Source organism: Psammomys obesus, unplaced genomic scaffold, assembly GCF_907164565.1.
Source record: "Psammomys obesus unplaced genomic scaffold, mPsaObe1.curated_primary_1811, whole genome shotgun sequence".
NCBI lineage: Eukaryota > Metazoa > Chordata > Mammalia > Rodentia > Muridae > Psammomys > Psammomys obesus.
In genome coordinates, this window is record NW_026585895.1 from 35322525 (window position 1) to 35331579 (window position 9055).

At 38.0% G+C, this 9055-nt stretch overlaps 1 non-coding gene across 1 annotated transcript; it reads right to left on the reverse strand.

Moving 5' to 3' along the window:
• Positions 1-6738: 6738 nt before the first annotated feature.
• Positions 6739-6862, reverse strand: LOC129671794 (small nucleolar RNA SNORA40). The gene has a single exon (XR_008719388.1). It is a non-coding gene; the product is annotated as a small nucleolar RNA SNORA40 (small nucleolar RNA).
• Between the last annotated feature and the right edge of the window lie 2193 nt (positions 6863-9055).

Here is a 9055-nt window from a genome sequence, read left to right on the forward strand (position 1 = left end):
ATAATCTTAAGATTTTACTCACCAAATACATATAGAAAAAAATTCCATGGTACAGAAATTATTTTCTGCATAATAAGAGTCACTTTTTGTTGCTGTCTTTGTAAGCTCAGGTTCCAGAAATGGAGAAGAAATTTTCTTTTGTTTAATTTCCCTTTGACAACAAAGCATTGGTTAAAGAATTTATCAATATGGTTTGCTATTCTGTATCACTGGAATTCCTTTGTTTGTAGTGTCTTGTGCTTTGAAAGGTATACCGTGACATTGATATAGTCTACATTCACTTTAAAAAAAGAATAATTACTTCATTAACTACTTTGTGGTATCATGAAATGTTAACATTAATACACGCACACACGAGACATTTAAGTCAGTTTGTTTCAAAATCTATAGTCATTGAGTCATTTTAAATCAGTCAGATCTTTTGTTCCCATTTTCTGAGGGGTCCCGGGAAGCGAATATACTGAGCCCTCTTTAAATAAAAACGATTATTCTTCTTCCTGTGTTCTCACGTGGAAACTCAGGTGTAGGTCAGGATTTTAACTTTTCAGTTACACAGCTTTCGCCAAGTTCCTGGTAAGCATTTCCCAGCAGTGGGCTCAGGATTTGCTGTTCTCCCAACCCTCCTTGTCAGCTTGGCCATGGCAGGCTTCCCCTCTTCCTTGTTTTATTTCATCACAGAAACTTTGGTAGTGTCTGCTTTCCAATATAGCTTACTACAATCCGAAATTAACTCTCTCAGTGATTGTCTTACTCCTCTATTACAATAAGAGTTCAATCAAACATGATATTTGTCTTCATTTTTTATAATTGCCTCTCTGCTACTTGACATTCTTCTGAAGTCTGTATATAGTATATAATCTGAGTGAGTAAACGGGTGAGAGAATGAAAGAGTGAGTGTACCTGACAATATAGGGTGTATGATAACGTCTTGTCTCAAAACACAAGGCAATATCACAGCTGTATTCATTCAGTATTTGTCCTTGGATTTCAGACCAATAGATAAATGATAAAAATTGTGACAGCAGAATGGTCGCAGCTACGTGGTTGTGATGACTGCACTTATAAAGTGGACTGAGCCATAGATAGAGTGTTATTAGAATGGATCTCAATGTGGACCCCTGAGGATGTGTTCTGAGATGTTTTCTAATATCCCAAGGGCTGGGAATTCAAAGGAAATAGAAGAGGAAGAAGGTTGAAGCATGCAATTACAAGGGTTCTTTTTTCTGCTTCCTGGCCAGCATGAAGTGAGCAGCTCTGTTCCACTACAGAGTTTTTGACCATGATGCTCTGCCTTAGTGCGCTGAAATGGGGGCACACGCCATGCACTAAAACCTTCATTAAATGGCTGCTTTAATGCATTTACCATAACAGTAGAAAGGTATGAATATTATAGCAATTTTCACAATCATAGATCTGAATTATTCACACGAGCAAGCTTATTTTCTAGAAGGAGACAGCACTGTCATCCACTGTTATCTTTATAACCTGTGTATATGGTTACATAAATATTGAATAATGGAATAAAATGAATTAGCACTCTATTCTTTTAAACATTATTTTAAGCTATAAATTTCTTCTTCACTTTGCCCACATGATGTTCTTACAAGAATTTTTGGAGCTTTTTGTTCTATTATCAGCAATTTTTAAATGGTTTTAAGGTAATTCTTCAAAGTTTGATGTGCCCTTGTATTCTTCTTAGTTCATAAAGAACAGAAGAATACAGTGGTCAGATATTGTTTCTTTCATGGCTTTAGTTTAAGCTTGAGGCAGAGAATGTCTTGAACTAAATGCAATCCAATTTGGCCTGTCTAATACTTATAATAAAACATTTACCACAAAGTATTCTATTTGATATAAAAACTCAAGATGTCTCTTTTCCCCGTTTTTTATATTATTTCTTCTCCTTACATTACATCAGATGAGACATGGGGTATGAAGAAAGAATACAACGATTACATTACATATTGGTAATGTGTTTCCTGGAGACAGCATATACCATTGTTATAATTATTTTTTAATATATTAGTAGAGGAAGAAATTTCTGGGTTTTGGTAGTCCCTTTTTAAAAAGATGTTACACATGTGAACTTCTTTTACATGCTCCCTTGACAAATAAAAACAATATTTTTTCCAAAATAAATTGGTATAGAAAACATCTAGAAATATACACAGATATGCAAATTGCTTCAATATACAGAATAAGAATAAGAAATTTTAAATAAAAGGTTGTTCTAAGATTTTTGACACCCTTCTTCTCTGTGTTGAAAGAAAAACTTCCAGAACACAAAGATTTGACACATACAGATGTACAAGGCCTGTCATCCATTATTGAGTTGTAAAAATCTAACTCAGAATTCAGGAAAATATTATCACTGAAAACACTGTAATGTTAAGAGTCCACGTCCAGATCAAGTAACTCAAGAACTCTGGATAATTAAGCAGCATCATTACTCACCCAGTGAGCCTTTTGCCAAAGAAGAAAACTAGAAATGGACAAATAAATAAGGATGAAATTTTTTTATCTTCTTGAGATGTACAGATTTCAGTATGTTTATTCTATTTCATGGGTCTAGTACCCACTTATAAGCGAATATAAACCATGTGTGTCTTTTTCCTGGAATACCCCACTCAGGATGATCTTTTCTAGATCCCACCATTTTCCTGCATATTTCATGATGACTTTGTTTTTAATTGCTGAGTAGTATTACATTGTGTATAAACAAGAAAGAGGACCCAGGGTAAGATGATCAATCCTCACTTAGAAAGACAAATGGGATGGACATTGGGTGTAGGAGAAAACAAGTAACAGGACAGAAGCCTACCAGAGAGAGCCTCTGAAAGACTCTACCTAGCAGTGTATCAAAGCAGATGTTGAGACTCATAACCTAACCTTGGGCAGAGTGCAGGGAATCATATGAAAGAGGGAGTTAGTGTGACCTGGAGGGGACAGGAGCTCCACAGGGACCAAATATACCTGGGTGCAGGGGTCTTTTATGAGACTGCATCTCCAACCAAGGACCATGTATGGATATAACCTAGAAACCCTGCTCAGATGTATCCCATGGTAGTTCAGTATCCAAGTGGCTTCCCTAGTAAGGGGAACAGGGACAATTTCTCACAGAAAATCAGTGGCTGGCTCTTTAATCTTTAAACTCCCTGAGGGAGGAGCAGCCTTGTTAGGTCACAGAGGAGGACTTTGCAGCCAGTCCTGAAGATACCTGATAAGCTTGGGTCAGATGGGAAGAGGACCTCCCCATCAGTGGACTTGGAAAGGGGCAGGGAGGAGATGAGGGAGGGAGAGTAGGATTGGGAGGGAATGAGGGAGTGGGCTACAGCTGGGTCACAAAGTTAATAAACTGTGATTAATATTAAAAAAATAAAAATGTAATTTAAAAAAGAATGAAATTATTGAATACAATAAGGATAATACACAGCCAAGATGATAGCAAATGAAAGAAATCTATTTAATACGGAAATTCTTATTAGGGAGTTGGTATTATCAGCAGTCAGAAAGGGATTCTCTAGGGACAGATCATGAATGTCTGCACTTTGATCTTACCAGTTAGTTGATTATCAATGCATTGAAGAATTATAAAGTTTACCACCATCATATTCATCATTATTTTAAGTAAATAAAAAGTTGCCCAGAACAATACATGTATGCTGCTTTCTGGGATTATATCATATGACAGACCAACAGCTACGCAGCACACTTTCTTGATGTAGTTTTGAGAAATTTGGGCAAAATTGAAGTGTTACTGTCAGTTGCAAATATTATATTTAACTACATATTACGTGGCAGGCATTATATTCAGTATCTGGGATTAATAGTTATGAAGACATGTGCAGTTCTTATTTTACAGAGTTTTTAGTTTAATGGGGAGGAAGCAAAATTAAATGAGCAATAGGATGAGGTGCTATTTTCTTGAAGGATCTCTGAGAGAAGCAAAGATAACCGGGGTATAAGGTACACCCTCATTAAACTGTTATTCCTATTCTACATTTTTCTATTCTTTTGCATATGATTATAGCTACACTAAAGGTAATGCACAGAATTTTAGACCCATATCAATGATTTAGTTTGACTTATTTTTTTTTTGCAAAAGGATATAAATCTAGAAGATAATTTCCAATACCAAATAGTTTTCTATAGTCTAACCTTGTTCTTTCAATAATAACATCTAACAGAGATACATTTCTGTTTATTTTTATACTCAATACTCACACATGTTTATAATTGGAGTTGTCATATTCTTTAGCTTTCCATATATTAATAATAAAATGTGGAAAAGTTCTTGGAGTGGGGCTGGAGGGAAGAAGCTTACTGAGGGCAGGTAAGTGCAGCGCAGAATCTCAGTTGGTCGTAAGTATATGAGACGCAGCGTTCACAGGTACAGCATCAATGAGCCAGATCACTTAATTGGAGAACAAAGGGCATTTAAAATTTCGGGGAGTGGGTAGATACTTTCCAGGTATACATTATTGGCTGGGGCCAAGGTGCTGGGAATACCTTATTTGCATGAAGAGGAATTCCAGGTGCTTGCTCGACATGACCTTATTAGGAGAGAGTATGTTAGTCTGTAACCTGCCAGGCTACATGACCACCTTACTCCTGCCAGAGGTGGGGCTATAAGGCTCTGTGCACTGGGACATGAAAGCCAGGGACAGGGATGGAAAGGTCCTACTCCTGCAGGTTGCAAGACAAGATTTTTGAGGTTTGGACATGCCTTGTCCTCATTCTTGCTCTAGGCCATCTTCCCTGGTTGCATGGCCCCACAGAGCCTGAAGTGGTCATCTCCTGAAGCCATGTGGGACTTCCAGTGGAGGGATAGGGATACCAAATCATCTAAAATGCCTCGACCTAAAATTTATCCTACATACAAGCTATGCAGGGATAAAGATGGAGCAGAGATTGAGGAAATGACCTACTAATGACTGTCCAAACTTGAGACGCACCCTGTAGGCGAGAGCCAGCCCTCACACTATAAATGATGCTCTGTTTTGCTTGCAGACAGGAGCCTAGCATAACTGTCCTCTAAGATTCCTCACCCAGCAGCTGATGGAAACAGATGTAGAGTCCCACAGCCAAACATTCGGTGGATCTTGGGAAATCTTGCAGAAGAGTGGAAAAGGGAGGATTGAGGGATCCTGAGGGGTCAAGGAAACCACAAGAAGACCTATAGAGTCAACTAACCCTGGCCCATGGGAGGCCCCAGAGACTGAACCACCAACCAAACAGCATGTATGGGCTGGACCTAGGACCCCTGCAGATATGTAGCAGATGTGAAGCTTGGTCTTCTCGTGGATCCCTAACAACTGGAGTAAGGGCTGCCTCTGACACTACTGCCTGCCTCTGGATCAAAAGCTGGCCTGTCTTGCCTGGCCTCAGTGGGAAAGAATAAGCCTAGTCCTGCTCAGACTTGTACCAGGGCAGGTGGGTTCCCATGAGTAGCCTCTCCTTCTCCAAGGAAAAGGGGAAGGGAAATGAAGGAGGGAGGATGTGAGGGGAAGAGAAGGGAAGGGGACTGGAATAAGGAAGTAAAATGAATAAGTAAATTAATTAATGGAAAAATATCAAAAATATTACACAATATTTTATAACCAAATACTATCCTAAAGTTAACAAAGATGACAAACTAAAAAAACCCATATAAATAATTTTATTTATTCATTCTACAGTATGCAGGCTGTCTGGAGCTGTTACATTGGAGGCTGAGGCAAAAAGATTGCCAAGTTCAAGGTTAACGTAGGCAATAGGGTGGGAACTTTTCTAAAAAAATGCAAAATGAAATCAAGCAAAGAAGCAGAAATGTGAGTTAAGTTGGTCATAGAATACACACATGAACAATTATGATTTTAAAATTTTGTTATGCCCCGAAATGTATTACACAGTTTTCCTTGTTGCTGTTGTAAAGTCAATAAATTTTAATTAAGTGATTTTATACATGATTCATTTGCTGTCTGTCAAGGTCGCTAAACCTCATGATGCCTGAAAATAGCCCTTTCTCATCTAAAAATGCTCAGTCCAGGTCTTCTATCACTCCTTGAATTAAAGGCTTCCTCAGGACAGCTTCCAAGTTCTCCAGTGCTACATCTCTGGTAATTTCTTTAAGCAATTTACTTTAGAAATCATTTGAAGGTAGAGCTGGCTTTTGCGTTTTGACTCCCTACATCTCTTAAGAATCAGCCAGTTCTGATGAGACCGGGTAAGCTAGGGTCAGATGGAAGGGGAGGAGGACTTCCCCTATCCGTGGACTTGGAAAGGGGCATAGGAGGAGATGAGGGAGGAAAGGTGGGATTGGGAGGGGAGGAGGGAGGGGACTACAGCTGTGATAGATTACCTGTAATTAATATAAAAAATAAAAATTAATTAAAAAAAAGAATCAGCTCATATTAATCCCTAACACATTCAAGAACACTTCTCAGTATTTAGGATATGGCAGTGCCTAGCATACGTGAATTTTAAGTTTAGATTCTTACAGCACTGAGTTTCCAAATACACATTTTAACTATGGTAATGATTCCTTACCGAGCTGTTTTAGGCACCAGTATATAGGCACACTGAAACAAACATTTATTCATGGATATCGTCAACTTCAACCTCATCTTCAAAACAAGCCACTATAATATGCATATTTATCTATCATGTTAGATTTCATTATCTATGCTTTTAAATTACAACAGTTATTGGAACCAATCTCGTCATCAATACCATCATCTGTTTGAGCTGTCTTGCGTATCTGTTCCTTCATGTGTGCATCAAAACTCACACTCATCAGTGAGTTGTGGATGGCAAATGAGGATTTATTCTTGTGTCTATCTTCCATGCCTTTGTCCAACCATTGAACAAAAACACAATCAGAGTGTATTGTATTTTTAAAAAAGCATCTGAGGATACAATACGTAACATTGACATCTTACCCATAAGTATTAAGCTATCAGCAGGGCCATCAATACACTCTGACCATTTTAGGAAGAAGAGAAAAAGTCTAAGTATTATTTGTTATTACATGTGGTAGGTCTGGGGGTACCAAACAGACCCTCATATATCAAAAGAATGAGGATATAGAAAAAGCAATCTGGTTTAAAGCTTCTGATATACGGGTAATCTGTATACTATAGATATGGTCCAATGAAGACATTTTCTGCCTAAAATTTTATAAATTTGAACCATTGCATATACCATATATTTCAAAATCTTATGAAATTACAGTTTTTTGTCATCCCTCTAAATGCCTTTTTCCATTATTCAGTCAACTCAAATGTTCCACAGGACAAAAGGTTGGTTTTTGTTTTTTGTTTTTGTTTTCTTTTTTTTTTTTCTTATTTCAAGTAGTTTTCTTTTTATAGATCACTCATGGTGGTTCTAGGAATGTATCTTAGTACAAGAGTGCTTGCCTACCATGATTGAGGCCCAGGGTTTCTTTCTTAGCACTGTAAAACAAAGAGTCTGGTTCATGTCCTTTTCAGTGGATATCAATTTCATCATATACAGCAATCCAAACACTGAACAACCCAGAAGATGAAGAGGTTGACTCATCATTCATGACAAGTTTTATGATTGTCTAGATCAACAAGCATGTGTAAGATCTACATTTAGATAATTGCAAAGGACACACTGTTTCTTAAAGTATGTAAAAGGAATTTTAATCCAGCAGCATGGCTGTCCTGGAAAGGGATCACATCCAAAGACCTACATCTGCATGATCCCACTGGAATACAGACACGCCCTTAGTACACACCTTTAAATCTCTCTGGCTGGAATTTAGTACACACTCTCTCAAAAAGAGACAGGAAAGAAAAGCTACTTAAGAGCAGCACACACACACACACACATTCAGAGAGAGAGAGAGAGAGAGAGAGAGAGACAGAGAAGGTACAGGAGAGACAGAGAAAACAAGGAGTCTGTGTAGACAATACAGTAGAGTTTTGAAGTACAGTACAGTTCCGGGGCAGTCTGTCAAGGGCAGTTCAGTTTGTGGGGTTCAGATGCAGTTTGTTTGTTTGTTTGTTTTCCAAGCAGAGCAGTTCAGTGAGAAGTGAAGAGATGTCAGAGTGAATCAGTCATCTTGGAGAGGAGTTTTGAGCCAGAAGTGCTGTGTTGAACCAGCTAGAGTTCAGAAAGAACTAAAAAGGGAGAGCTTGTTTATCAATAAATCTTGGAGGCTGAAAACATTCTAGACCTAGGTTACCAGACAGATGCTGGAAGCTGAAGCCTTCAAGGTCCTGGCTTGCAGAAGATCGGGTTGTATGGAAGCTATAAGCATACTTGCAGGGCTGAGAGTTCTGATTATAATTAAAACATTTTGCTTAGTGCTAAAATCTAGCTCAGAGATAAGTCCCTTTGTCCTCTGTCAAGTCCCTGATAGTCCACTATCTGAAATCAAGAGCAAGTTCCTGGTCTGATGCTGACTGCTTGTAATCCTCATTCACTGATACATATCTTGGCCTTTCTGATTACTTTGTAACTCCCATTTGCTTGATGAATATCCTTGCCTTTGTTCTTCCCCTTTTCATTGTATCCTTTTTTAACAACAAATAACAACCAACTCTTCCAACCCCTAGAGACAACCTGCCAGGAAAGCCTTGAGTGCACTCAGATACAGTTTGCATTGGTGAATTTATCTCTCAACCCCACCTTGACCCCTGGGAATCCCGGGATTAACAGTTTCACTATGTAGCTCTGGCTGGAACTCTCCAGGCATATCAGCTCACAGAAAATACATTGTGCACTGCTGTGCTGGACAAGTCCATTCCTTTTCATCTTTATGTTTATATACAATACATAACAAATTACCTTTTTTCCTCTGATAATGGACTTTTTTTTGTGTGAGTTTGTGTCTTTTTTTTCTTTTACAAACACAGTGATAATATGAGCATTATTATGAGAATTATTTCTAGCCTTTAAAATTATAGAGATAGCGTCTGATGGAGGAAAATCATGAGTCCAAAGTCAGCCTAAGCTAGATACAGATTTAATTTCAAGGAGATAAACTTAGTAAACACACAAATAAAAAAAAAAAATGACACCATCCTTCAACCAACGCAATATTTTC